We start from the raw sequence: 6000 nt of genomic DNA on the forward strand, positions 1-6000 counted from the left end.
TCCACTTGAATTCATTCAAGTGTGTGCTGTTTTATGCTAAACTCGGTTGTCTGTGCAAGATTATGTGTCCTCACTCCTCAGCTGGTTAGTGCGCTGCCTGTGGAGCGAAAGGTCCCGAGTTCGAATCTCTTGCTTACTTTTCTTTCTTTTGTAACGTTAAATAATTTATCCACTCTGGTGTCCCAAAAAGGACAATAACACCACCTTATGCATACTGCACCTTATGTGAATACTGTGAATACTGTATATTTCAGTTGGTTAGATAGTCAATTATATTGACTTATTTGTTTACACTGTTTGCGTTGTTTTTACTACCTGTACCCCCCCCCCCCATCCCCCATGCTGCTATGATGCCTGCATTTCCCCAAGGGGATCAATAAAGGAATATCTTATCTTATCAACCAGAGTGGATAAATTAATTAAAGTTACAGAAAAAAAAAAGTAAGCAAGAGATTCAAACTGGGGACCATACGCTCCACAGACAGCGCACTAACGAGTTGAGCTAAACAAGCCATCATGAATTGCTACTGACTAATCCATGATTTACACTTTTCAAGTGCCAATTGCGGTCGTCGTCCATTATTTGGCATTAATAAATCAGATATCATGCTATTATGTCATGTTCTACAGTAGGACTTACTACTATATGATACCCATTAAAACAAGTCATTCGAATAATAGAAGCATACTTTGCTGGAACGATTCATTTAAAATGTATACAGCGTGCGTGTGTGTGCTCTCGCGCTGACTCGTTGCGCCTTTCCCTACGCATATTAATTTCTGGAGCATTTCTTTATCCACTCTGGTTGGATGGTGTATTGTACTTGCAAATCGCTTCCTGTTAAATGAATCGGTTGAGTGCAATGCCGACTCGCTACTTTCCCCGTTTTTACAGCCTAGAACAGTGTTTCTCAAACTTTTTACACCAAGTACCACCTGAGAACGTAGCTGGCTCTCCAAGTACCACCATATGACCGGCGTTAAAATACAGTCTATTCAGCTATGCACTGTTCACGCAGGAGGGAAATGTTTTCCTAATACCATTATTTATTGTTCTGTATCGTAGTTGGTTCCGCTCGGCGTCACTCATGCACTGTCCTCGCACACATGCACGCGCACTGAATAAAGACCACAATGTACCTTTAATCCCAATATTTGTCTGACCACACCCCTATCAGCTTACCCATATAAGCAGGGGTGGGGCCACCCACTCGCCTCCTTTCTCGCTTTCACCACAAGGAAGTGCCTTGGTAGATCCCCACTTGACGTGATGTGATGGTAGGAGAAGAGTTGGAAAACAAGGATACGTTGACATCATATCTTTATTTTCTCTCTCACTATATTCGAGAAAATACGGCGATATTGTCTTCGTACTGGAGTGTCTGGAAGATGATGATCATTCTAAAAATCCTCCACCGGTTTTCGTATTGGGAGTTCGCGCCGCTACATGCCTTTCCAACTGCAGTCCTTGCTGTGTGCTGGTTGCGGTAAAGACACAGCTGGGCTGTAGGACGCGCCGCTGTTGTGAGAAGCGTGGGTTCCAGGTTTGGTGAGTTATGTTCTCTTCTCTCTTAAACAGTGAGGAGGGTTTCAGAACGGCGGCCTGTCTGAGTGATTGTTATATCATTGTGTACAAGTTCAGGTGATAGCTGCTTAGCTTACGTGCTAGTGGTGACCTACTGTTAGCCAGTCAGCTGTTAGCTGCGGCGCTAGCCTGTTGTGATCACTAGGCAAGGAAACGTTAGCTTGCGTGCTAGTTATGGCCTACCTAGGCTAGGCTAGGAAACGTTAGCTTGCTGCTATCGGCCGAGTGCGGCCGTTAGCTTAATGCTACACTGTTGAACGTGCTTTGATTATAACATGTTTTAAACACTCTTGACTACGACGTCATCTTTGACAGAGGATGTTCGTCGAACCTGCCCTGGGCCAGGACGGCAAGGACTGCGTCAACAAGGGGGACCGTAGCGGCGGGATTGGGCGGCGACGCTGCCCAGGTCGACAACACAGAACGGCTGTGTTTACTACGGTGCCTTGTTGGAGTCTGCAGTTTCGCTTGATCTGCGCTCAAGGTAGGCCAGGTCTGACCAGACCTTGAGCACTTCTTCTTGCTTTCCCTTCTAAATGTTTTGTAAATAACGATGTTTTCCAAAACGAGTGTTGCTGCACTACATTTAGGATACGATGCGAGTTATGTGTGAATTGTCTTGTCACTGGTATTAGCTTCTCCATGCAAAACGGGTTGTTTGTTACAGATGTGGAAATGATCTGGTTTGTTGTGTTGAGAAACATCATGTGTGTTTATGTACTGTGTACTCACAACTAAGGGGGTTAAACTAACCTATAAAGCTATGCTTAGTGACATATGAGTAAAGAATGATTATTTTCTCAGCCTGTAATGACAATGAACAGTGTGTTCACATATTAACAGGTTTACCTGTTCAACTGGCCGTATTAAGGGTAAAGTAGGAGGCTTGTGTTTCCCCCCGGTTCCCTGGGGACTTCTTCATCCTCCTCTCAGACATGTTGTTGCACTACATTGTGTCACTGTGTGGTAGGGATACGATGTAACCCTTAGCTTGATTGCTGAGGTTGTGCTAAACACTGCTTGAGAAACTTTATTTTCCTAAAAGAAAAAATTGTTTGGTCGCTTTTCGTGTGTGCTTAGCAAGGCCTGTGGCCGATACTAATCGAGAATTATGTATTCTCTCATTATGAAAAACGGCGTTCCTCTGTAGAGTGTTTTTGACATTTTTTGTAGGTGATGATGGGTTGTGTGTGTCATGTGACCTACAACTGGGTTGGGCTGGCCACAGAAGCACATGTGTAAGTTTGGTACCGGGGCTCTTGGAGAGCCCTCTCTATTCTGTGTTTTTTCCTTAGTAAACATCAGATAGCAGGTTAGCACATGCGCTGTATGAAGCTGTTAGACGCTTCATGGAGCTGACTATGACTGTGTCATACTCTCTTTTGTCATTACATCGTATCATGGGTGTGGGGTCGTAAAGGGGTGAACTGGTAACCTTTCCTCCCCTTTTTTCTGTTGGTCAGGGGTAAACCCACCTGTCCTTCAAGGTTCCTGTCATGTTGCGGTTCGGCACGTTACAGGGTGAGGGGGGGGGGGGTAGGACTTCCGTGTGCTGTTCAGGTCCATATGATGGATCTGTTTAAAACGGGGGGTGGTCAGGGCTCCTCCTCACGAAGCTCCTATTCAGGCCTTCTGTGAGTTGGGACTCTCCTTCCATGTGAGGGAGCCTCCTCAGAGTACAGAGCCTCCTCCTCAGATTGATAAGGTGAGTGGAACCTCAAGAAGGAGTCCTACTCTATTGTGTGTGTATTCGATTCAATTCGATTATTGAGTGTGTATGGGTTCAGTGCCTCCTCCCCGGAGAGCCCTAAAACCAAACTTTTACATGGCTCAAGGTGCAATATATTCTTTTCAATCTGTACAGCTCGCGTGGGAAGTCTCTCTGGGGATTTCCGTCTCCTCTCTATGGGAGGGTGGTGGAATGTAAAAATGTAAAAAAAATTTACCCCCGGCTGTGTAGACTGGGATACATACTGTTGGTGCTTCCTTCTTTTCTTTTAAAAAGAGTTGGAGTTAGGAAGTATCACACCCCTCTTGTCGTTCCCCTGGGCGCCTTGGGGATTCAATGACAGGTCTAAATAGCCTGTTCATTGATGTGGTTGTGTCCCGACGCACGCATAGTGCTAGCTCGGGGTGTTCTGTAATCAGGCGACTGACTGGCACGCCTTGGTTGCTTGGGGTTAAAACGGCGTTTTTATAAAGCAACTGGGATGGAGGTTTTTCCTCTTCCGACGACCTGTTTTGGTTGTCGACGGATTCTCGTTCATATCTGGGGGATGATGACGGAATGGATCTGAACATATGTAGAGGGGTCTCACGCCCTGGGGGTGGGCCACCGGGCGCGGTTCGACCCGAACGTCTGGGTGGCGCCTTCTTTTCATGTTTAAGGTCAACACGCATATCTGCCCCTTCTCCTGGAGTAGGCATGTCGGCATGGTTAGGGCACAGGACTGGTTCTGGTCCGGATCAGTTGAACCCGTTGTCCGCCGGGGATGCAGATCTGCTGTTCTGGTACCCTGAGGGACTTGGGCTTTTTTCAGGGGGAAAAATGCCAGGTCGGTCCGGGTGTCACAGGGTTAAGCGCTATGGATATGAATTGAAAATGGGGGACCCTGATGGAAACAAGACTAACGTCTTTCTCAGGTCTGCATCCCCTTAACAATTGTATGTATTGAGCCGTACTGTATTGTACCCATTCTGCAATCTGTTAAATAAAGTTTTCATTCATTCATTCATTCATGGAGACCCTGGTTGGGTACATTTTTTACTCAGCACTGTCGTAATGGCTTACGGCCATGCCAACCTGTACACGCTCGATCTCGTCAGATCTCGGCCGCTATACAGGTTGGTCCTGGTTAGTACTTGGTTGGGAGACCGCCTGGGAATACCAAGTACGGTGTGCTTGGGGCTGGTTCTCCATTATTTTCGCTCCTCTCTCACGCATGGCGAAGAGGGGCCTGTTGGGGTGGTCTTTGACCTCCTCTGGTGACCCTGTGCTTCCCGTATCGCCGGGCCCGGTCCGAAGTAATGTTTCATCGACCCGTAGGCCTGGGTTAACCCTTTTTTGGAAACTGAAACACTTGTACTGCGGTATAGCCGGTGTATACCCGCAGGTGTGTTTTGGAGTTTTTTCTTGAGGGGTTATAGGAACAACCACCGCATTGGGTAACACCAAGGTGGTTGATTCCCTGGTGTGTTGGAGCAGTGTCAACTCCCGGGTTCACCGGTTGAGGGTGCCCCTGCACGTTCATGACGTCTGCCAATCGTGTCAGCCTTCTCTGCCTCAACCCCTCTGGGTGGGTTTTTTTTAAATGGAGGCTTGGTCATGCAACAACGCCAGCATACGCCCCTTCCGCCGGTGCGGCTGTGTTCAGCTGTCCCCTCTGGCGCCTGTCTCGTCCGCAGTCTCCAGGCTAGGGTTAACAGCCTGTTGCCTGGTTTTTTCCCCGGTGCGCTGCCTGCTTCCGTTGGTTAACCTTTTTTGTGTGCTTACGACCATGCTGACTGCCTGTTCTGCAGGGTCAGTGTGCCAGGCGGTGTACTATTGGGGGGACAGGGAGCGAAAGGTCCCGAGTTCGAATCTCTTGCTTACTTTTCTTTCTTTTGTAACGTTAAATAATTTATCCACTCTGGTGTCCCAAAAAGGACAATAACACCACCTTATGCATACTGCACCTTATGTGAATACTGTGAATACTGTATATTTCAGTTGGTTAGATAGTCAATTATATTGACTTATTTGTTTACACTGTTTGCGTTGTTTTTACTACCTGTACCCCCCCCCCCCCATCCCCCATGCTGCTATGATGCCTGCATTTCCCCAAGGGGATCAATAAAGGAATATCTTATCTTATCAACCAGAGTGGATAAATTAATTAAAGTTACAGAAAAAAAAAGTAAGCAAGAGATTCAAACTGGGGACCATACGCTCCACAGACAGCGCACTAACGAGTTGAGCTAAACAAGCCATCATGAATTGCTACTGACTAATCCATGATTTACACTTTTCAAGTGCCAATTGCGGTCGTCGTCCATTATTTGGCATTAATAAATCAGATATCATGCTATTATGTCATGTTCTACAGTAGGACTTACTACTATATGATACCCATTAAAACAAGTCATTCGAATAATAGAAGCATACTTTGCTGGAACGATTCATTTAAAATGTATACAGCGTGCGTGTGTGTGCTCTCGCGCTGACTCGTTACGCCTTTCCCTACGCATATTAATTTCTGGAGCATTTCTTTATCCACTCTGGTTGGATGGTGTATTGTACTTGCAAATCGCTTCCTGTTGAATGAATCGGTTGAGTGCAATGCCGACTCGCTACTTTCCCCGTTTTTACAGCCTAGAACAGTGTTTCTCAAACTTTTTACACCAAGTACCACCTGAGAACGTAGCTGGCTCTCCAA

Source organism: Notolepis coatsorum, assembly GCF_963971535.1.
Source record: "Notolepis coatsorum genome assembly, chromosome: 6".
NCBI classification, from domain to species: Eukaryota; Metazoa; Chordata; class Actinopteri; order Aulopiformes; family Paralepididae; genus Notolepis; species Notolepis coatsorum.